The sequence below is a fragment of the Arvicanthis niloticus genome, chromosome 14, assembly GCF_011762505.2.
Source record: "Arvicanthis niloticus isolate mArvNil1 chromosome 14, mArvNil1.pat.X, whole genome shotgun sequence".
Taxonomy (NCBI): Eukaryota; Metazoa; Chordata; class Mammalia; order Rodentia; family Muridae; genus Arvicanthis; species Arvicanthis niloticus.
The window spans coordinates 71243539-71269481 of record NC_047671.1 but is presented as its reverse complement, the minus strand read 5'-3'; positions in this window follow the sequence as shown (position 1 = coordinate 71269481).

The following is a 25943-nucleotide window of genomic DNA, read 5'->3' as shown; positions in this document are numbered from 1 at the left end:
GAATTACACCAGACTTTTCAACAGAGACTCTAAAAGCCAGAAGATCCTGGGCAGATGTCATACAGATAATAAGAGAACAAAACTGCCAGCCCAGGCTACTATACCCAGCAAAACTCGCAATTAACATACATGGGGAAAGCAAGATATTCTATGACAAAAATAAATTTACACAATATCTTTCTACAAATCCAGCCTTACAGAGGATAATAGAAGGAAAACACCAACACAAGGAAGAAAACTACACCCAAGAAAAAGCAAGAAACTAATCTTCTCACAACAAACGCAAAAGAAGAGAACCACACAAGCATAATTCCACCCCTAACAACAAAAATAACAGGAAGCAACAATGATTGGTCTTAATATCTCTAAACAGTAGGGTCTAAATTCTCCAGTAAAAAGACATAGATTAACAGGCTGGATACATAAACAGGACCCAGCATTTTGCTACATACAAGAAACAAACCTCAGTGACAAAGACAGACACTACCTCAAAGTAAAAGGCTGGGGAAAATTTTTCCAAGCAAATGGTCCCAAGAAACAAGCTGGAATAACAATTCTAGTATCCAATAAAATAGACTTTCAACCAAAAGTTATCAAAAATATGAGGAAGGACACTACAAACTCATCAAAGGAAAAATTTACCAAGAGGAACTCTCAATTCTGAACATCTTGGTTGAAAATGCAAGGGCACCCACATTCATAAAAGAAACATTACTGAAGCCCAAAGTACACATTGAACCTCACACAATAATAGTAGGAGACTTCAACACCCCACTCACACCAATGGACAGATCATGGAAACAGAAACTAATCAGACACACAGTAAAACTAACAGAAGTTATGAACCAAATGGACTTAACAAATATCTACAGAACATTTCACCCTAAAACAAAAGAATATACCCTCTTCTCGGCACTTTACAGTACCTTCTCCAAAATTGACCATATAATCAGACACAAAACAAGCCTCAACCAATCAAGAAGATTGAAATAATTCTGTGCATCCTATCAGATCACCATGGACTAAGGCTGGTCTTCAACAACAACAAAAACAACAAGAAGCCCACATATACATGGAAGCAGAACAACATTCTACTCAATGATAACTTGGTCAGGGAAGAAATGAAGAAATTAAAGACTTTTTAGAATTTAACAAAAATAAAGGCACAACATACCCAAACTTATGGGACACAATGAAAGCAGTGCTAAGGGGAAAACTCATAGCTCTGAGTGCTTTCATAAAGAATCTGAAGACAGCATACACTGTCAGCTTAACAGCACATCTAAAAGCTCTAGAACAAAAAGAAGCAAACACAGCCAAGAGGAGGAGTAAGTGGCAGGAAATAATCAAACTCAGTGCTGAAGTCAACCAAGTATAAACAAAGAACTATACAAAGAATCAACAAAACCAGGAGCTGTTTCTTTGAGAAAATCTACAAGATAAATAAATCCTTAGCCAAACTAACCAGAAGGCACAAAGACAGTACCCAAATTTTAAAAATCAGAAATGAAAATTGACATAAAACAACAGAAACTAAAGAAATTAAAAACTTATGAGATCTACTACAAAAGCCTATACTCAACAGAATTGGAAAATCTGGATGAAATGGATGATTTTCTAGACAGAAACCAAGTGCCAAAGTTAAATCAGGATCAGATAAACCATCTAAACAGTCCCATAACCCCTAAAGAAATAGAAGCATCATTAAAATCTCCCAACCAAAAAATTCCCCAGGACCAGACGGTTTTAGTGCAAAATTCTATCAGACTTTCAAAGAAGACCTAATACCAATACTTCTCAAATTATTTCATAAAATAGAAGCAGAAGGAACACTACCCAGTACATTCTCTGACACCACAGTTACACTGATACCTAAACTACACAAAGACCCAACAAAGAAAGAGAACTACAGACCAATTTCCCACCTGGGGATCCATCTCACATGCAGACAGCAAACCCAGACACTACTGCTGATGTCAAGAAGCACTTGCTGACAGGAGCCTGGTATACAGCTGTCCCCTGAGAGGCTCTGCCAGAGCCTGACCAAAATAGATGTGGTTGTGCACAGCCAACCACTGGACTGAGTGCAGGACCCCAATGGAGAAGTTAGGGCAAAGACTGGAGGAGTTGAAGAGGTTTGCAACCCCATAGGAAGAGCAACACTATCAACCAACCAGACACCCAAAAGCTCCCAGTGACTAAACCACCAACCAAAGAGTATACATGGGGGAACCCATGCTCTAGCTGGATATGTAGCAGAGGATTGCTTTACCAGGTATCACTGGGAAAAGAGCCCCTTGGTCCTGTGGAGGCTCGTTGACCCAGGAGTGGGTGAGCAGGTGGTGGAGCACCCTCAAAGAGGTATGGGGAGGGGGAAGGGATAGAGGGTTTGTAAAGGGGAAGCTAGAAAAGGGGATAGCATTTGAAATCTAAATAAATAAAATAACCAATAAAAAATAAAAAAAATAAAAAATAAAACCAATGCAAGTGAGGCAAAATGTTAACATTTCTGAAAACTTCACAGTTGGTGAATAGGTGTGTAAGACATCACTTAGTCTCAGTTATTCTTCATGCTTGAAGTATTTCAAAGTAAGAAATGCAATATGAAGCAGGCTGTAGGAGAGTGTTAAGATGGAAGGCTAGAAACGCGACAGGCAGCAGAGGCAACTGGGTTAGAATTCCTGAGAAATTGAAAGAGGGAAACAAAAACAGACAAAGCAAGGAGGAAGGGATGAGGAGACAGTGAAGGGGTCAGGAGAGAAGAAAAGAGAGCGGGGGCTGGAGTGTCAGTGGGTGAAGGCAAGCGGTACCCTTCATTTTCCCTTCCAGCTCAATGCTAGCCGACAGGGGTACAGCTGGGAGACTTGCACATGGCTTCAGGCCCAGCAGCAGCAGCATCCCTGCATTCCCCCACCAGGCTGAGGGAAGGAAAGGGAACAGAATGTAAAGTTTACTTACATACCTTCACCCAGCACAACCTTACCTAGACTTCCTAAAATTTACATAATTAGATATAACCACATTCTTAAGACTACTATTTCCTGGCACAAAGAATTGCTCACTGAGAAATATCCACTTTAGGAAACTACCAACCATTTACTTCTAGGAAGTAAAAGCTTTCATTTTTCCCTCTTAGCAAAAATTGCTATGCATTTGCATGCCGTGGAGAGGTTTGCTATCTTTAGTTCAAATCCTTTCCCATTTCTATTTTGTTTGTGTTGTCTTGAGTCCCTCCTCTCATGCTCCAGGTTTAGTGAGTGACCAGGTCTTCTTGTGTGTGTCTGAATGCTCTGGTCAGTTGTAACAATCTAACTTGGGATGCCCCTTTGAGAGGCATCTTGTAAACCAGAGACCGACAGAGTTAGTATAGCCCAGCTGATCATCTTTCTCTCCAGGAAACACAAATCACACACAAACATGCAAAGAGAGAGAGCTCAAATCCTGTGCTTCAGTGTTCAAGCGAAGCCTGCTCTGGGTGGGTCACGTCCCACCTGCAGCTGCCCTGCTAGGCTTGTGTCACATTACGCACCAATACTGCTGAATGTCACATTCAGACATCCAATACCATTTTCCATCTTTGAACAATTACCTTAAAAAATTTCATCCATTCTTAGAAAAAAGAAAAAAAAACTGTCTTCAATTTTCTATAGAAACACAAAGAACCAAGGGTATCCAAAGCCACCCCGAAGAAACACAGCACTGCTGGAGGCATTGCCACACCTTATTTCAAGTTATACTACAGAGTGATCGCAACAAAAATGATGTGGTGGGGCTCTCAAACAAAGACATAGATCAATGGAATAGAATAGAGGACCCGGATAAAAGTCATGAAACCAAAGCTATTCTAGTTTTAACCAAGATGCTGACAGTAAGCAATGGAGACAAGATAACATTCTCAATACACGGTGCTGGGAATGTCAACATGTGGAAGAATGAAACTCTATCTCAGTATCTCACCTTGAACATAATTCACCTCCAAATGGATCACAGACCTCAATATGAGACCCGATTCCCTGAACCTGCCAGAAGAAACAGTTGGGAGCATGCTTTACCACACGGGCATAAGATCTTCTAAAAGGGCTTCTCGTAAAACAGGAAATAAGATGAACAATTGACAAGTGTGATCTCATGAAACTAAAAAAACTTCTCCACGGGAAAAAAAAACTCAAAAACTAAAAACCAACCAACCAACCAAAAACCTGTCAACCACGTCAAGAGACAACCCACGGAATGATTATCCCACAAGGCTACCCAATGCCAGCCCTGAAAGTAATGGTTCAATGGGTCACTGAAAAAAACAAAAAAAACCAAAAAACCAAAAAACATGCCAACCAGGTGTGAGCTGCTTCATAGAAGCTGTTGTGGCTTTAGAGGACATCCCAAAATATAGGCTTTTGCAATTCCTTTTTGCTCCCTGCCAGAACTAGTCAGTAAGACCCTATTGCTGAAGATATCACACGCCTTGAAAAGTCAAGCTGGGATGAAGGTGGAAGCTTCCTCCCTCCTAGCCGACGTCCACAGTCTCTGATGCTGTGCATGCTGCTGGGCGGGCAACAGTATCAATGCTGTTGCCCAGATAACAATGAGCTACGATACTAACCTTCCAGGCAAAATGTGCCCAGTGCTACAACAGGGGCAAACTGCTATGGGGATGACCAATGGCTCCCTGATTGGCAGTGAGGCTTGTACCACAGGAGGGAATCCATGCTTAGTGAAGTAAACCACTCAAACCTGACTCAGGATGTCTCAAGCTCCACCCCCAAAGGAATCTACTACTGCCGCTTAGCTGAGCTGGCACAACAACAATCGCTTTCTAAATATCTAAGTTTATATGCCCAGAGGCTAATAAATGTCTTAATCAGAGAAGCATCTCTTTGTAGTAAATAGAAATGAATTCAGACCCATAACTGCAGATGCTGAGACTACAGGATGGTTGAGGGCTCACGCCTAAGCAGGACATTTATACCACCCCTTAAGAGTCAGGGGACACTGCAGAAAAAGGATGGAAAGAGTATTCTGGAGATAGAGGGAAGGTCCATGAGACACCATCTTTTAAGTGTGACATGCCCGGGCAATCACGAACTTACAGCATCTGTGCTTCCTTGCATTGGACCTAATTTTCAGCTATGGATGAGAAAGGAGTTCACCTTGCAATAGTTGCTGAACTATTGGCAACTAGCAGCTCCTGAGAGAGTGGGAGGCATAAGATTGAGCTGTGTACCACAAATGAGTCCACCAGGCTCTTATGTAGTCCAAAACCTATGATCACAGACAACCCTGGCTAAATCTGAGAGACAGGAAACAAAACAACTAGTCAAGCATGTGGTAAGAGGATTTTTAAGGAAAGGGGGACCTGGCAGTGGTGGGAGAGAAGTAAGAGAGAGAAAGTGACCATACTTACTGTATTACATACATGTGAAATTGTAAAGGAAAAAAATTTATCATTAATAATAATATAGTTCTGTCTACTTTCTCTTTCTTTTCCCTACTTAGGGAAAGCTAATCCAGCCTAAGGTCAGGCTCAAATGCTGCCCAGTTCACCGTGCCTTCTATCAAGAAAACCTTCCTTTTAAGTAGCTCTGAATTCACCTCACTTTGCTGCTAGACAGGGATCATCAAAGGGGTCGGGTATCCTTGTGATGGGCAGTGCCTAACACAGCACCCTGCATTTCATAGCTGCCCAACCATGATCAAATGAATACATGTAGATATGCATTTGTAAATATTCCATACTATTTTCCACCACAGATAACTTTTATAAATCAAAATTTTATATTTTATATAGATATAACCTTAACTAATGGTCTCTCAATCTTGGGTAAATTACTGGATGAGTGGGTAAAGAGGGGATGGGATCTCTAGTGCTCACTCTAGAATGGATGAGATCTCATTATCCACTCCCACCATTTTCAGTTGCCCTATATTCTTGCCAATGTCTTTCTTCAAGCCCCTCAGAGTATATTTGTAGGTTCTAAAAGTAGCATTCATTCTACTTAGGTACAGTTCTAAAGGGAAGACACATATTCAAGAGTGTGACTCCATATGCAAAGTGACTTGCACTCCACAGAGCCAGACAACACTAATCACAAAATCTGACATCCTGTTCTTCCTTCATTATTTACTGAACCCTCTTCCTGGTTCCTTTGTATTTGTTGAGAACAAGTTATTGAAAACAGCCTCTAGTGCATGACAGCCATTTTATTTAAGAAAAAAAAAACCCACATATCCCTCATATTCCCTTCTAAAGACTAATAACACATTTCTCTGCAAATGACTGCCCCTGTTTATTAATTCACACTTCCTTAGAATAGCCTACCTTTCATTTATAATTTTTAAATTAACACAAATGTTTTTGACAGTGATTTCTGGAAACGACAGAACAAAACGACAAAACAAAACATAAAAAAGAAATGTGTTTGTGCTACTTAATTTGTTATTGAAAGGAGTTGGGAAGACAGGTGCCAACAGAAATTGATCATGAAATCAACACGTCCTCTGTGCCCTTTACAAGTCCTCCTCCCAAAGGAGACTTCACTGTGATGGGCCTACCAGAGCCTCTAGCACCCTCTTGCTTCTGTCTATCTAGCTGAGAAAATGACTCTGCAGAAACAGAACCCAATTTCTAAAAATGTCAATCAACTGATATTACTTTCAGTGTAATATTTTCAGTCACACAGCATTAAAAATATATATGCACTAAACCCTCAGTCAGCTTGAGCAGAAACTAACAAAGTTTCACTCCATTTCAATAAGAGTGAGTCAATTTATGGGCCTTTGTTGTGTCTAGAGGCAAGATTTTTCTCTTGGGTTATCACAATACTGTGGGTGTCAATCAAAGAGCCACACTCAGAGGACCAAGAGAATATCAGATGAGATCCATCAACCCAGCTGAATTTTGGCCTGTATTTGTAAGTGATTTCCTGAGCTGGGTCATCAATCACAAAGTCATCTGCATAGAGAGCATACTTCATTATTGTTCTATGGGGCTCCAATTAAGGAAGACATGACAAACAGTTATCAAGTTGACAGCTCATGCAAGTATTCAGCAATTACAGCAAACCATGGTCATGAGAGGAACGTGGGCCTCTCTGTTTCCTTCTTAGGTGAAGGCTTCGTGGAATGAAAGATTCCTTTCGGACAGGCTTCTGAGTTCCCTACTCTTCAGTCAGTGGTGTTTCCTCATAAAACAATCATAGGCCCCCAATCTCACCCTACATACCATGAAGTATTCAAGAATATATGCTGATTTTAAAATACTCAGCACATGCAAGGCTAGAGAAATTGCTCTGTCAGTAAAGTGCTTTTGCACAAGCATGAGGACAAAACGCTGGCGCATGGAGCACGGTTGCACGTGCTTGAGTAGTGAGGAGGCAAAGACAGGTAGACTCCTGTGCTCATTGACCAGCCAGTGTCCTCCATGTTCAGGGGGACACCACCGTGTATCAAATAACCGAGAAAGGAAAACACAAACAGGGTGTATAGCAACTAGGAAAATAACCAAGTTTGGCTTCTGGCTTCCATGCACACATGCACCTGCACACATATGAGTACATACACAAAAACAAATAGTCATCCCTACCCTTTTTTTGGAGGAAACATGGCAAACACTGATGAGATTTTTAGACCCAAGTCCAGAGAAGGCACCAAGTTTAAGCCAGATCTTAGTAGGACTACAAATTACGGACTTGATTTTCAGGTTTATGCAAATGTGTTCAGTCTCTGTCACATCCTGGGGCACAAGCCACTACACAGGAATGATATGGGTCCTTGAGTCTTTGGGGAGAGCAGCATCATTGCTCTTAAGCTGCCTTTCTTTGATTGACTTAGGTGATTTGATTCCCACTGATAACTCACAAGAGCTGTTAGGAAAATCGGAGGATATTTATCATTGTAATTTGCTGTATTCTGCAACTCTAAGAAGTGACATTGTGGTAAATACATTGAAATGTCAGGGTTATCGCTTGCCACACAAAGTTTATTTTATTTTCCCCCTACTGAACAAATGCCAGCAGCTTAGCCTGCTGAGCCCGGAGCTTATGTGAACTAGTGATCCAGGCAGCCTTTGGCAGTTCCAAGTGGCCATTTGGCCCACCCCAGCGTATGTTGCATAGATTCCCTGGGATGGCCTCCAACTTCTGGATAGTGGGAGACTTTTCAGTGCTGCTGAGGCCCCGTGTCATCCTGCAGCAGCAGGCTGCTTCCTAAGAAGCTGGCTCTTCTGGCCATTCCAGGAGGGAAACGAACACTCTTGGCAGCTAAGCAGATGCATCCGCTCTCTCCCTGTGGCTGCAGAAACTTTTACAAAGTGCTAAGAGCAATGGTTTGGAATCTTCATCTAGAACAACTTTGAGGAAAGCTGCCCTGGAAGTTGGGACTGACTTCTCTGGCTAGCTCTTCCAAGCAGCCAGATGCCATGTCTCTGCACAATGAGAATATTCTGCATGTCGGGAATATGACTCCAAGGACCACGTCCAAGGAACTGCAGCTCGGGTGCTCCAAGTTTCTCCCTCATCAGAACTCTACTCCTGTAGGTTCAGTTTCATCTTTATTGGAAAGCAGTGACAGGCTTCAGTCCCAAGCTGCTGCTCCCAATGTCCTCTGGTTCTCGAGTAACAGCAGTAAGTGGTGCAGGTGACAGCATTGCAGTCCATCTTTGTAGTGTGTTGGCTGCATGAGAGGTCCGTGTCACATTCCTATGAGATGCCCATTTCCGAAACGAGAGCAGGTGTGATAAAGGGAAGCTGGTCAAGCAGCCAAGACAAGAGATTTGGCCTTCTACAAGGCGTTCGCTCTCCCACCAACCGGAGCTCAGCCCTCAGAGCCTCAGCTTTGCAGGTCTGAACTGTACCACTCCAACTTTGCAGGTTTGCTGTAGCACTCCAAGCTGAGTCCAACATAAGTCATATGCTATTTTATTAGTACATTTTCTTCATTGTGCTTTTGATTTGTTCGTGTCATTTTGCTTTAATCTCACTACGTATATAAAGTGTATTTATATCTATAAAGGCCATCTTACAAAGCATTTGCCCTTCCTGCTCCTAGAAGTGACCATTTTTATTAGATATTATGTTGTGATTCCATTATTTGAGTGTAAACAGCCATATTTGTATGTTTCTATCCCACATCTTTTTTTTTTTTTTTGGTGAAAAGTAGTTATTCAGTTACAATGTGTTTCACTTTGCCGAATCCACCTATGAAGATCTCTCCATAGCAATATAAGCTAGTGAACATGTCTTTGTACAGCTTTGTTGTCCTGTCCTGTCCTGTCCTGTCCTGTCATTGGGAGTTAATGTATCAGTCTAACCTATTGTTGCCAGGCAGTGAGTCTTTGTGTATTTTAAAACTGTAAGTCTTGATAGTGAACAACCTTGTGTATATTTGCTTTGATTTTTTTTACAAGTTTCTCTTTGCAAAAATTTCTAGACTAGGGATCACTAGTCAATGAATAATTATATGTTACATTCATTAACTCACAAACCCCACAGTGGGGTTTATGGACACACAATTCTCTCCATGGGGTTTAGTCAGTTTTCCTTACTACCACCAATGGATGATAACACCTATCATCCCAGGCTCACCAAGAGTATATAACCAACTTTTGGGATTTTTGCCAATATGATAGAAGTCTCTCAGGTCCTATCACCTTTATTCTGGAAGTCTGCAAGAGACCAAGATATAAATCCATACATCTATAACCATCTAATTTTTGAAAAAAGATGCTGAAAATACACATCAGCACAAAAACAAACAAAACTCACCACCCTCTTCAACAGTGGCACTAGGAAAACTGGATATGTAGGGGAAGAAATTTAGATTTCTAGCTCTTTTTCTGCACAAGAAACAACTCCAAGTGCATCAAAGACCTAAGAGTAAGACCCGCACCTCTGAAACTGTTAGAGGGAAGGGTGAGGAAAACATTAAAGATGGCGGCAGAGCTGAGGACTTTCTAAATAAGATCCTAGCCATTCAGGAAACAAGTTAACAGTTTACAAGCTGAACCTCATGAAATTCAGAAGCTTCTATTATAGCAAAGAAACTGGTTAGCTGAGAGAAGCAATGGCCCACAGACAGGAGACAACCTTTGCTAGCTACACATAGATCAGAAGATTTAGAGCTAGCTCAGACGAAGACCTCACGAATTAAGTAAGAAATCAAATAGTTCAATCAATAAATGAATCAATGAAATAAGCAGGCAAAGGGAGAAATACAAATGGGCAATAGATCTAGAGAAATGTGGACTGCTTTATTTGCCATCAAAAAGATACAAATCAAAACTACATTGAAATTCTAATCACCTCATTTAAAATGGAAATCAGTAAGAAAACAATACTAGTGGCTGCTGGTGAGAATTCAGACAAAAGGGAGCTCTTTTACACTGTGAGCTAGTCCAGCCACAATGGAAATTAGTGTGGAGGTTCCTCCAAAACAATCGGCCTACCATATTAATCAGCTGTACCGCTCCTGTGGTTCGCCCAATGAACTCCAAGTCAACACAACACAGAGGTAGGTACGTGCGCATCAGTGTTCACTGCAGCATTGCTCCCGAGAGATCACCTAGGTGTCCGACAACAGTGTAATGGATAAACGAGGTTTTTGTTTTTTTTTTTTTTAAGCCATAAAGAAATTTGAAAAACAACAACAAAACCATGCAGCTGCAGATAATCATAATCGATGAAATAAGCCAGTCTAAGAAAAATAAATATCATATGATTGATTTCATTTGAGGGTCCTAGATTGTGTGTAGATATATAAAACAATATATGTGCATATGACATGAAAATGAAGACTGCCTAAGTGACAACGGAACTAATGGTAGGGAAGTGGGAAGAGTGAAGGGAGTATTGGGAGAATGTGTTCAATATACAACATATATTAAAACATAAAATAATAAATAAATTGAAAAATGTCCTCAGGCATGAACATATATGACGTAGCTCAGTCAGATAGCATTTGTTTAGTATGTATAAGGCTCTATGTTCAATCTTTAGTACCACAAATTTTTAATTATTACTTAATTAATTACTTAATTACTAGAATTAAACAATGCACATCATGTACTACCTCTAATTGTATAAAACCCCAGAAACTTATCATCTAAAGTCTATGATGATAGGGTTATCCCTGGTACTTCTCTAGCTGGATACTAACACAATTTCTCATTGAAAGATGCAACTCTGAGTCCTTACAGGGTCTCACCCTTGAGGCAAAACAAAATCAAAGGCACACAAAAGAAATGAGTTTACGCTATGGTTAGTAGGCTGGAGAACCCCAGTGGCTGGAGTTTCTTTGGAGTCCTCTTCTCAGCTGACCACACCACCACCCACACATTGAAAATGCTGTTCTGATATCCATGACTGCCAGGTAATGAGGGCCACAAGTGCTTTTAGCTTAACACCTAAAAGTAGTAAGAAGTGAACTTAGCTATGAATGTTCATCAGAGGAACCTCAGCCAGAAAAAGAAAAAAATGCCCTTTTATTAAGATACTCTGATGCTTGGAAACCCAAATCAATATGAATTTGAAGATAGGGTGTTCTAAGGTGGTACCATCAACTGTCTCATAGATAAACACCTCTTCATCTGTCATTCACTTCAGAATTATAACTGCCTCACAGATGTTCAGTGTCTATGCATTCTTAGCAAAAAGTAAAATCCCTTCTATACCCTAGAAAATTTAAATGTCAACATCTTAAAGCCAAGCAAACACCTTTAATCCCAGCACTCAGGAGATAGAGGCAGGCGGATCTCTGAGTTTAAGACCAACTAGGGCTACACAGAGAAATCTTGTCTCAAGAACCTAGAAAAATTTTTAAAAAAATAAAAATCATCTATCATCTTGTTCATGCTGATTTAAATGTAAGCCACCTTGACTTGACACTTGATGCCCAGAAAAGGCCAGAGAAGGAACTGTTGTGGTGTAGCTTAGGCCACAAGAGAGGGAACTGACTTCTAAACTTGACCCCACTAGTATAGCATTGCATAGAGTTTTATCTAACATATGTCTCTATCAAGTTCAGCCAGCATTAAAACCTTCATCAAAATCTCAAATTTTATGAGCTATGAGGATGAATGTACAGTTCGGTTTCTGGATCAATATCAAAATCTACCTCCAAATACACACATCTTCCCTGTACCAGATGAGACACTGCTTGCTAGTCCAAATGAAATGTTTTTCACATCTAACTTCTCTTAAGATACAAGGAAATACCCAGGCATACTTTTTTCTACTCTAAACAAAAATAATTCTTCTTTTAACAGCTGTTTTCAGATCTATTTTAATTTGAATCAGAATCATACTGCCATTATGATGAATTAGCGATACTCAATCAAATGTGTATTTGAACAGTATCTTACATAAGCCCTTCAGATCAGAAATTCTAATGGATCTATGGTTATAAAACCCTGAATCTCTGTAATCCCCTACCCAGGTACCTCCGAGACTGGTTTTGAACTGCTAACAGCTATTAAAGACTTACTCATTTGGAAAGTTTGTACTTTCATTCATTCATTCATATAACAGATGATGTTTAGAATACCAGCTGGATTCAGGCACTGTACTAGGAACTGGGGGCAAATAAGACACAGCCACTGGCCTCAAGAAATGCAGAAGAAAGAGAATGAGCAAGTAGTGTACTGCAGCTTGTCTAGGGGCTAATGCAGATGCTCGGAGAGGGTGCCCACTGACCTCAAGAAATGCAGAAGAGAGAGAGGTAGATGAAAAATTGCTGTCCGGTAGCTTATCTAGACTGACAGTAGGGGATGTGGGAAGTACTGCACAGAGGACAGTGACCTTTACATTAAACTTGGTTTAAGATGTAAGGAATTATTAGGCAGGATCGATGGCTCAGTGGGTAAAGAGCTTGTCATACAAGCAAAGGACTTGAGTTCGGATCATCAGCACCATGTAAAAGCTGGGCACAACACAGAATGTACATAACCAAAGTCAAAAGTGCTGGGTAGGCAGACCCTTGGGGCTCACTGGCCAGCCCATGGCCCATTTGTGGGCTTCAGCTTCAGTGAATGAGGTGGAGGAGGGTAAAGAAAGACATATGATCCTGGCCTCTGGCCTCATGTATGTGATATGAACAATCGGAGCCGTAGTCATTGGGAAAACAGAGAACAGAACCTGGATATGCCCCAGCAGATAAAGGCACTTGCCACCACACCTGACCTGACAACATGGATTCCATCCCCAGAACCCACATGGTGGAAGGAGAAAAACAACTCCTGCGAGCAGTCCTCTGACTTCCAAGAATGCGTCACGCTGTGCACTCTCCAACACACACATGCATACATAAGTAAACATAATGAAAACATGTTATAGAAAAATGTCGGCGAGGTTGTAGATACAGCTCCAAACAGACACAGGAGCACACACCACTGGAAATACCCTGGCACATTAGGTGTACATATACACAATAATATGAGAAATAACTGAGGAAAAGTCATTCTGGAGAGTAAACCTGAAGAGACAACAAAGAATACATAATGCATAGAAACAGTGCCGTGAGTCAAGTTTTGGGTTCAGAGAGGGATATGCTAGGACCTGAGACCAGAAATATAAATGAAGAAGGTCATGAAGAATATGGAGGAGGAACACCCTTAGAATCCCTACAGGTTTTAACTACATCACCTCAAAGACCAGATAACTCTTTGGAAAGTATTCCTATTAGACCTAGGACTGGGTGGGACTGGGCCAGAGAAAAGCAAAACTGGCCACAGAGGAAATAACTAGGAGTCTCTGCATTAGTCCTGGTGATCTCATAAGGGGCCACAGGAAACACTGGAGAGGACAAAAGGCTCTTGACAGACACTTAACAGGCAACACTGGCTGAACTTTTTGATTTAGATAAGGGTATGAGAGGGAAAAGAGATGGCCATAGCTCCTACTTTCTCAGGACCTTAAGTTCTGAGAAATGCTGTCACTTACCACTCTTGTCAGAAAAGCATCACTTTTAAGGTCAATAAACTTGAACAAAGCATGGTATGAATTGACATGAAAGTGGACACTGGAAGTCTAGGGGTCAAAGACATATCGTCACTCCAGCATCAACCAGGTGGAGAATGGTGTCATGAATCAAGATAATGTATGAAGAGAAGAGGCAGTCTGGGGAAGAAGGGCCATCAGTTATCATGAATTCCAATTTAAATAGCTTCTGTTGAGAGGAATCTTTTACATTCAGACAAAGACTCCCATAAGAAGTTTATTAAGTGGATCTATGGCTCCAAGGAGAGTTTTAGGATAGAGATGTGTAAGATCAGAGCATCAGTCACAGTTGAAGTCGCAAACAAGACTGAAAGCATCCAAAACTAGTCTTGAGAAGCTTATCAAACTGGACCAAAACCAAATTCCACAAAAAACATTCAGTCAGTTGGTCAATAAGTGGTAACTGAAACCTTCTGGTGCCAGGCAACTTGTGGGAGATGCTTGGAGAGGAACTGTAAGACCGTGTTTAGTGTCAGGCCACGCATGTGATGCTTGGTTACTCAGATGTCAGCCTGGCTGCATAATGTGACATGGAACTGGACTTGGGATGGGACCACCAAGAAGAGCTATAGAACACTTAATAGATGTATCGTATAGTTTGTTTGCTATCCTGGTTTGAGTTCTATTGCCGTGACAAACACCACGCCCAAAGGCAGCTTGGGTAGCAAAGGTGTTATTTCATCTTACAGCCCGCAGTCCATCATGGAGAGGAACTGAGGTGGAAGCTCAAGGCAGAAACTCAAGCAGAACATGGAAGCTTGCTCCTCATGACTTGTTCAGCCTGCTTTTGTCTACAACCCAGGCATCTTACCCAGAGGTGACACTATCTCTTGCGAGACAGTCCCTTACACATTAATTATTAACCAAAACTTGCCTTATATCAGTGGTCCTCAACCTTCTTAATGCTGGGACCCTTTAATACAGTTCCTCATGTTGTGGTGACCCCCAACCATAACATTATTTCATTGCTACTTTATAAACATAATTTTGCTAATGTTATGAATCATAATATAAGTGTATTATATGTAAGATATCTGAGATGGAACCCCTGTGGGGTTCGTGACCCACAGGTTAAGAACCATTGCCCTATTGCCCTGTCCACAGACCAATTTGGGGGGTGTATTCCCAATAGAGAATCAAAGGTACATCTAAGTTTGTATCAAGTTGGAAAAAAAAATCTAGCTAGCATTGTGGCAAATCAAAGGGTTTCCTGAATATTCACTAAAAACTACCTAGAGGTAAGTTTTAAATGTGAGCGAACTGGGCAAAAAGAGAACATATGTATCCCAGGTGTGGAAAATAGGGTATGTAAACTACCTGAGGCAGAGAGGATGGCGACACATCCCAGGATGGGAAAAACAAAGCCAATGAGAAAGCAGAAACATGTGGGAACATGGCTAATTATCAAGTCAAGATAGAAAGCGCCTTGTTTGGTAAAACAGAAATACAGAATCCATACTACCTGAGGGTTAGGTCCATTATTTACAACACAAACTTCAGTTCCTTGGGGAAGAACAAACACAGAAAGTACAGATACATTTGGAGACAAATAAAATCAACCTGAGTAACTTCTTTGAATTCCACTGACCCCTAGTTACACAAAGGTATGCTCCTCACACAGAAGCCGAGAACCAACCCCCAAGATAGACTTGGATATTGAACCTAGCTGGCAATGTGATTTACTACAGAAGACTATGCTGTTTTCACAAGCACTTAATTGCCTTGTATACTTGATTCACTCAAGGTTCAAGAATAAAAACTAGTACAATCATTTCCCTACTCAAATCCAGAAGGGGTGTGAGTACTCACTCTGGACCCTGTGACCCTCTGATTTTGTTGCCATCAATCCCCACCCTCTAATGGGACCCAACTATCAAAACATAAGCTATCATCTATAGTCACTTTCAAGAAAACAAAATCCCAAGATGGAAACTGCAGAATGCTAACCAAAATAATTAACACAGCAACAACAATTCCCATTCCTGTTGCTTCCAAGAGTATCTGTAGCATTTTCTCAATAATTGCTCAAGTCTTAGCTACCCTGAATACAATGAACCCACCGGAGTCAAAGGTGGTAGCTATTTTACTTCTACAAAAAGCTTATACACTGTTGAAAGCATTCAAAATTGTTTGCCAATGAGGAACAGTAGGATATAAGACAATGTGTCATGCCCTCCAGTTTCTGAAAAGTTCTGCAAGGTCTCTTTCAACTAATGCTTACATAGGACACCGTGTCAGCATCCCTTGTCCTCATGATTCCACATGGACTAGCTGCATCACTCTCATGCTGTACTACTAGGCAATGCTGGTGTCTGTAACTTTTCCATAGTAGATTCTAAAATCTACTATGACAAACTCCAAAAGACAACGTGTAAGTTGGCTAGTACTTCTCAATATCTTTGGTGCAAAACTGTGACATCAGTGACTGGAAAATAGCAGAACCAATTGTAATGAGGTGCTTAAGATTAACCCTAAAGTGTGCCCTGAAATATCCTGGCAGTACTGGGAATGCTAATTGCAGTCTAAGTGCTGGGATTAGACAAGGGTGCACTCTGTCAAAAGTAGGTTGGCCCATAATTGAAAGGATCATTAAAAATTTACTTAATGGGATACAAAAAACACCTTAGAAGACAAAAGGTATGTTTAAATCTGCAGCCATTGTCAATGGAGCCTCACTGAGTGAGACACACCAGGGTCTAGATAGGAAAGAATGGATTTGGCGTCTACAGTTCAGAGAACCTTCGTCACTAGCCTTCCAAACCAAAGCTGCCTGATTTTAAGCCATGTCAGGCACACTGCGATGAAGCATTGGCTGTCCCAACATTTCCCACCCAACAAATGCACCTACAAATCTACATCTTATGAATATTTCATCCAGCTACAAATTTGAAAATAATCACTAGTCTCTGAATTATTGAACTGTTTTTGCCAAAGTCTTAAATTATTTTTTCCTGTAATAAAATAAAATGTATTCGGTGGGAAGCAAGAGTCCAAAAAGGCAAACAGCAACCCAAGTCCCAGCAGCTGAGATTCCAGCCGGGCTGATTTTCTTTACGACATAAGTGGTCCACTTGGCTGATAGCAGCAGAGACTTGGGTCAATACTGTCATTCCCGCCTGGCAGTGCTTTTGACTTCATGCATTCTCTCTTGAATTAACTTGACCACAGGCTATTTCTTGCAGGCTATAATGAAGAAATTGGCCAAAGTTCCTGCAAGAGGTATAATGTTGATGTGAACTATTTAAAGCATATAAATAAGCTTTTAAACTAGAAAGGTCACGGTGAACAAAGCAAATTTCTTTCCTGTGTTATTTATAGAAATAAAGAAATCCAAATCTAGAAAAAAAATATGAACAGTAGTAACAGGTCAGGGACCTATAGGTATCAGAATGGACCATGTGAGAGGCCAACCCTCATTGAGATCTGTGCAACATGACAGGAGCTTTGTCCTATGTGTGTCCACATAAGTATGTATATGTTCATTGGTATATTTGTATAAATGTATTTTGTGTATGTGAATATATGATAAAGTAGTGGTAGTAAAACATTACTACAGGGTATGTGGTGTGCTGAAAACTCACACAAGAATTGTGTGTTTACTACGAGAAAACATAACAACAACAACAAAAAAAAACAGTAAAAAGAAAAGTCAACATAGTCCCATGATAGTGAGAGGGGATGCTGAAAGGGAAATCTCCAAGAACTATAGAGTTTGTGTTGATATCCAAAAGCATGAGTGTGCCAGCTGTACTGTAAAATGACCTCTATAGTTCAACCCCTGTTATTCATGTACTTGTGTCATCCCTGTCTATCTGGGAAGAGAAGCCACCCAGGCTGTACCCAGAATGCTGCCCTACAGATCCTGCTATAACACCCATGCTGTTGAAAATGCCACTATGATATTATTGCAAAGCAGTAAACAGTTAATATGCATGACAAGGACTTTGAAAAGGTACCTGTTCCCATTAGAGAGTCTTCTTTACACAGTGTAGTCACTATTTACATGTACTGCAAAGTATCTCTAAGGTTTTCACAAGGATCCAAGGAGAGCCAGATTTTATGTCAAGATATTACTGTGCCATGAACCATAGAAAAAGCAATAGCACTCTTGGTAGGATCTCCACGTACCCACCAAGGAGAATGAATTCTGATTTCCTAAAGAAACAGTAACAATCTATATTCTGTGAAACATAAAAGAAAATGGAGATGGGGTAGTGAGTGGGTGTAATTAGCCAGTTGTAGTTTAGAAGGAACTTTGGAGGAAAATAAATTCACAGATTTGGACTCAAGTCTCAGCTTTTTTCTTTACTACTTTGGCTAATATATTGAGTCTCTATGTACTCATATGAACCATTGAAATTATCAACTCTAAGGATGTTGAGAAAGTGGACAATATACAGAACAATTGGGCCTGAAATATATGAAGTACTCAATAAATACTAATTCTCTTTCTCTTTGAGTCACAAGAGTAGTACATCTTGAGATATAGTTAGATGATAGATGGATAAATGGATGAATGGATGGATGGATGGATACATAGATAGATGATAGATAACGATAAATAGACAGACAGGTAATAGCTAAATGATAGACAATAGATATAAATACATGGTAGATAGATAGATAGATAGATAGATAGATCTCCAATGTGTTCCATGAGGTCTAGAAAGGCCAAATATGAAGATCTGATGGGTAAATACTACAAGAAGGCATAGTGGCTACTTGAAGTATCTTCCAAGAAGGTCAATGTATGTAAGCAAATGAGAAAGAAGGAACAGTTATATAGCTGAAGATTTAGAGGAGGAGGAGGAAAAGAAAGACGAATCAAAGAAACATTTCAAAAAGGAACACAGAGGCCATGAGCTGAGCTTAGCATGCAAAAGTGACAAAAATAAAATAAAACAAAGTAATAAAGTAAAGTTATATATAATCCAAGTGATGCACTTCAGTGGAGCCAGGGGTCAGGGGTCAGGGATCAGGGGTCAGGGGTCAAACTTGGTCTATACATCAAGAGCTTGTTTTAAAACAAAACTTTCTATGCTATGTTTGACACAAAGAGGTAAGAATAAAACGAAAGGAGGTTGCTTTTGTTTAGAAAGATGCTATGATAGCATCAGGAGGTGTAAAACAAACTGCTTTTGCTTTATACTCACCTTCACGAAGGAGTGTGATCACTAAAGAGAAAGGGAAGAGTAAACACAATTAGGGCACAAGACTGAAGGATTGTAGGGAAACTCTGCCTGGGCTCAGGTAATTGCCCTCAGGAGAAAGAACTTGCGAATACAGTTGGAGAGCCACTGTTGGTAATTCTTGAATAATCCCGCAGAAGTAGAGAGACCAACAAGCTGCAAATGCATAAAAACTGTAATTCTTAAGTAGCACACATTTTCCAATAAAACCAATGGCCACCTAAACTCTCTAATGATAACCGAGTAGATCTTCAGTGAGGACTTTGAGAGGAAAACCATTGTCACTAGAGCTAAGACAGGCTCTCTAAGAGAATATTCAGCCAAACCAACCTCAGTCATTTCCTAAGAAAGTGATTTCATGATAAGTTAGAAGGTGCTGGAGGCATTACCTACAAAATCTATGAATGAAAATGGAGAAGATTGGTGTAGCTTTAGCTTAGAAAAAAATGGCTAGAGGGAAATGCTGTATTCAAGATGACTACAAGATGTTAAAATCACTGTGTCTCCCAGCCTTCAGCTGGGGTGTGTGAGGAAGCCGTCTGAGCGCTCCCATGAGAAACCGGCACTCTCTCCTCTTTTCTACTATTGTTGGTGTGTCGGGGTGCATTGTAATTTTCTGGCTAATTTCCCATCTCTCTAGCAGACTGTGAAACCCACTGAGTCAAAGTCAAGTTATAGGTCTAACAGGTGGGGTGCCCTAAAAATATTTGCCAGTAAAGGCCTGAGTGCACAGAAGAATTTTAAAAAGAATTGTTATGGAGACACAGCTTGTTTTAATACAAGAAAAAGTATTATAGCCGGGCGGTGGTGGCGCATGCCTTTAATCCCAGCACTTGGGAGGCAGAGGCAGGAGGATTTCTGAGTTTGAGGCCAGCCTGGTCTACAAAGTGAGTTCCAGGACAGCCAGGGCTACACAGAGAAACCCTGTCTCGAAAAACCAAAAAAAAAAAAAAAAAAAAAAAAAAAAAAAAAAAAAAAAAAAAAAAAAAAAAAGTGTTATAATTAGGAAACATTGGGAATTGCTCAAGAGTAGTAGATTACTTGTTCGGAAAGTATTTGAGAAAAGCCTGAGCCTGGATGGCTTTAGGTACTGTACGTGGCTCAATGCAATGACTTCTAAACAGACTTCTAGCTCCAGCCACGACGCTGCTTCGCCTTTTAGTATGGGGTGAAGTTAAGTAGTAGGAAACTCAAGAGCATAGCCTCGAAACACCAAAAGAAAAGTACCTATGCGGGACAATGAGCTTTGGAAATCTAGCTTATTGTTTATTTTCTTATTATCTCATTCAATTTTGCTGTTTCCTGTCTTGCCCAGAAGAGGGCTTTCAACAGACATGGATAGTTGATAACCGCTGCTAAAGTGATGGTGTTGCTAAGTCCACTTCTTAAGTAAAAGAACAAGTAGGATATTTAGTCCAACAATTCTGGTTCACAGGAAAAAGAAAACAGCTCTCACGCTCAGGAGAATATCTCAAACATTCCCTAGCTGGGGTATCACAAATGTCCCCAAGCTGGGGTATCTCAAATGTCACAGAGTGCTTCATAGGAAGAACCAAACCATAGCATATCCGAATGCAATTACCAGCACTTGACTATCCTGAGGATAATATAGAAACACCTGGAAACAGAGAGCCGTGGCTCCCGTGACCGTGAAAGTATGCTAGATACTAGAAGCATCTCTTTAGTCTAAAACAAACAGTTAGGCAATAACTTCAGTAATTTCCAGGAAAAAAAAAATCAAAGAAGATAACACATAGAACCAGAGGGAAGGAAATCAGCTTTCCTTCTATTCACTGAACACAGTCATGGTTTCAAAATCACAGAAAGACAAAAATAGTAATGTGTGTTTTTAAGTTTTGACCTGAAAATACAGTTTTACGTGTACTTAAAAGACTGAGTAAAGGCACTAAAATTTAGTGACTATGATTCTACAACATGAGTGAAAATAGACAAGAGGATGGTAGTGAAGGAAATTAATCTGGTGTACTTTTCTTCAAGTATTCCATACACGCATTCTGGGCATGTACACACATATATGTATACATCCCCATAAATAAGTCTACGATGACCACACATTTGATATTCTATCTTATTTCTCTCTGCTGGTCTACATGGATGTAAATAATTCACCACAGAATTACCAACCCAACAGGAGCTCGCATTCAGCAGCTGCCATTCAGAGTTACAGAATGAACAGAAGCTTTTTCTAGCCATAGCTCTGGAATGGCAGGCACTCTTAGTTCTTTTGGTTGATAAAATGGCAACTGAGCTGTCACATTTATCATTCTGAAGCATCTTCAGAAAGTGCCCATGGGGTGGAGGTCATTTTGATCTGTGTTGTGAGGAACAGTGTCACCATCAAGAAGACCACTAGCATGCACCACATGATCTGGTAACTTCTCCACTATGGGTATTTCTTATCCCGTTTTATTTCAAACAAGAGGGGATCAGGGTTGCCAGAGGAGGTAATGTTGGCCATGGCTAAAAAGATTAAAGTGAGCCATGTTCCACCTGCATGGGACATGGTCAGAGAAGGAATGGTGGTCTGGTAGAGCCATGGTAGTCCATGGGAAGCCAGAGATTTGACACCCTGGCGTTTTTTATTTGTACAGGCATAGAAAAAACAGATTTTTCCATTCCTTCCATCCTCGAGGTTACTACCTAAAATAAGGCTCTCACTGACCCTCTGAAAACATTACTGCCCCCCTTCAATTCATCCTCTCCAATCTAAGAGATTTACCTTCCCAAAGTGCAAACGTGTTCATTGTTTCCCGTTCGTCATGTCTGCCTTGGAAGTGAAATCCAGACTTCTGAGTAGACATGTCACATTCCAGTCTTCTGCCTTTCTGGTGTGACTATCTGCCTCTTTCCACCTCCCAAATTCAAGCTTAGTAACAATTTCTCCCCATGCGCTCTCTCTCTCTCTCTCTCTCTCTCTCTCTCTCTCTCTCTCTCTCTCTCACACACACACACACACACACACACACACACATACACTGACTCCCCATACTTGAAACATTTTACATCCCTTTGTCTCAAGTGCCTTTCTATAAGGAAAGACACAACCTGTGCTTGCAGACCCTCATAGTGGGCCTTTCCTTACACAACTGTAAAGCCATTCTTCCATCTTCCCTCACCCTTTTCATAAATGTCCCTCACACCCATTCATGCACTGCGCTGCACTGTGCCTGTCACTTTCCTACCCAGGAGAGTAAACTTATCTCAGTTCTCCTGGGTTTACCATTACCTTTCAGGACTCCATTCCACCTGGAAATAAACAAACCAAAATCAAAACCACCTTCTTGGAGACTGATGAGCCAATAGATAGGGCCTTCTCTATTCACATTAAAGTTTGAAAACCTTGTTACTTTGGTTTCTTGTTCAGACTTAACATCGCCTTATTTCTGAACATAGAAACATGTTTCATCTCTCCCCTTTCTTTACACCTCTTTTATAGGCAGCATTACCTATCAACTCCCTGTTGATTCAAGGCCATGGTCTCCAAAAGCAAGAGGTAGGTAGATCCCAAAAAACAACAGATGAGACCCAGGTCCTGTGGAGACTAACCATAGTATGAAATATCCAACTGGTACAAGTTACAAACATTTCTGTTGGAAATAAGCTGTGCATGTGTCCGGTGAGATTCAAGCCAGGAAACTGAAGATAATTATCTGAAGGCTTATCTTACTGTGCATCCACTTCAGGGAAGGCTGTGTGTGTGTGTGTGTGTGTGTGTATTTGTGTGTGTGTGTGTATTTGTGTGTGTGTGTATTTGTATATATATATATATATCTTTGGGTCAAGTAACCTGCAGCAACACAAACCCATGACCGTGAAATCTGAGAATGCTGACGGCTTTCCCACAATGCTTTCCGTTTCATTTATGTGTGTGAAATGAAAAGTAATGTATTTATATAGAGTATACATGTACATATATGTGTGCATATGTTTGTGCATCTGTGTATATATGTATATATATGAGTGTATGTGTATGCATGTGTGTATGTATTTCTGATGTGCGCATATAATTTATATATATATATATATATATATATATATATATATATATATCTTTGAGTACACTGTAGCTGTCTTCAGACATACCAGAAGACTACATCAGATCCCATTACAGACAGTTGTGGGCCACAATGTGGTGTCTGGGGATTGAACTCGGGACCTCTGGTTAAGTGCACTTAACCATTGAGCCATCTCTCCAGCCCAAGAAGGCACTTTTTAGCCTCCAAGCACAATTTTCTCTGGGATAAGCCACTGTGTGGAATAGGAGAAGCAAGAATATCTATCAGAGTGTGGCCAGTCCCAAAGAGCTCTGACCCCTTGTCCATAAGGAACCAAAGAGAGCTAAAGACTGTTTAATTCTTTTTTTTTTTCACATAACCTAGTCCAGAATATCTCCACAATTTAAAGCAATGTGTTCTAGGGAAGGAAAAAATATACATGAGATTCTGTCATAAATAAAATTCCCAAGTTCTGTCATCCCACAGCTGTCTCACAGAATGTCAAAAAGCACATTGAGGAATCAATGGTTCGAAAGACAAAATGACGTCTGTAGAAGACAGAGCCAATACTATGAAGTAATGCATACATACTCACATGCATACACATACACTCATATATATACATATATACACAGATGCACAAACATATGCACACATATATGTACATGTATACTCTATATAAATACATTACTTTTCATTTCACACTCATAAATGAAATGGAAAGCATTGTGGGAAAGCCGTCAGCATTCTCAGATTTCACGGTCATGGGTTTGTGTTGCTGCAGGTTACTTGACCCAATATAGATTGCATCATGTGCATTCTAAGTAAGACTGTCTATGTCACAGGGTTTTTCCCTTCATTTCATTGTGAAGAAAACCCTTTGAAGTAACAGTACAGGATGCTCTGATACACAACAAAAAGCAATCAACAAACTCTTTGAGTGAATCTAGCAAGATAAATTAGATGGTTTTTAATCAGGATTATGAAAATATAATTAGATGACTACACATTTGTTGTTAACTTGTGGAAATAAAAATTACTCCCCACATAGAAAATCTGGACACTAGTGCATAAAGCCACAAGATTGTGTGAGTGTACACACACAAATACACACCAAAGAAACCACTGAGTTCCCTTCAACATATCCTCAGCTCTTATATTTAAAAACAATATCATTACTTTAAAGATACCATAAAAACTCTCATTTAATGAACTGATTGTATATGAGTGGGTTGATGTCCTAAAGTAGCTGTCACCTACCACTGCAGACAAACCCTCCCTGCCTTGGCCCTGCAGGAAAAAGCAGGGGAGTCTCAGCAGCTCGCTAGCAGGTCATGTGTCATCAGTGACCACTGGGGATCTGCACAGCCAAATGATTGTGCTCTCGTGGCCTTTTCTAATCCATTTGAAATAAACCTGATATTTATCTATCTCCAATCATCCAGTCAGCAAGTGCACACCACACAGAAGGGTAAAATCACCCTGTCTCATGGCAAACTACCCAAGCATCCCCTTCCAGGAAAGATGACAAGAGACACTCGGCTGGACCTCTACCTCAGAGGGCTTTTTTTCACCCCAGACCCTTCTAGGATATTCTCCCAAGCCACATTCTTTGTTTTTTTTTTTTTTCTGCTATGCAGCCGAGGCTGATTACTGGCTCTGTTAAAAAAAAAAATAAAATGGACCCTTCCTAGTCCATCTTGGAAATCATGTGCTTGGTAGTAATTTGGTCACCAGCAAGCTGGCCTCTTTTGTTAGGGAATTCAAAGAGTTGCATCATGGTGACTTGATGGAAGACATGATTAGGGTGGCTTTCACCCAGCACCGGGTGGCATCTGCCTTACTGCAGAATTACAAAGTTGCTGTCTGTGCACACAATTTTTAGCATTTCTGGTTTCTATGTCATCTTACTTACAAGAAACTCCCAGCTGTTATAATTTGTCTCATCCATCGCTCTCTCATAGAATCAGCCTTTGTTCCTTTGCTGCAGTGCCAGGGACTTGCTGGGTTTCACCTGATGTGATTTGTCCAAGCATTAATAATGCATCTTCAAGATGCAAGATGCATGAATTCCTTCAGTCACAGATCTGCTGGCAGAGGGCTGCATTGTATTGTACAGCTTTGCTGGGTGGGGGGGGGGATAAAAAGTAAATAAATAAAAGGCAGGTGAGGGGACAAAGGGAAGGTCAGAAGCCTCAGAGGGGACAGCGGCTATTCCAGGAAGTCATTTCCACCAGCTCATGGTGATGGCAAAGGCACAAATGGATAACAAATTTTAGATCAACAATTCCCTTTTTTAAAAGAAAGCTTTTTACCAAATCTGAAATTCCTCCCCAGAGATGACAGAGACTTGAACACACCAATGGCAATTCCTGAAGTCCTGGGACCTGGCATCTCTCAGAGCTTATCTGGTGTACAGCAAGTTTCCATTTGTAGGTGCTTCTTCTCACTGTGGACCTCAGGCCCCACTCAAGATGTGTGTATGTGTGTGTGTACACACATAATTTTTACTTCACTAAGTATGTATGTGTGCAGATATGCAAATATGAGTGCAGTTCCCCTCAGAGGCCAGAAGAGGGAGTCAGAGCCTCTGGAGCTAGAGTTACAGTGCTTTGTGAGTCACCCCACCTGGGACCAACCTCAGGTCCTCTAGAAGAGTAGTGTGTGCTCTTCACCTGAGCCACCTCTCCTGCCCCCTTCCTGGCCTTCATATTGTCACTGTACGAATGTTTTATATCTTGTATTTATGAAGA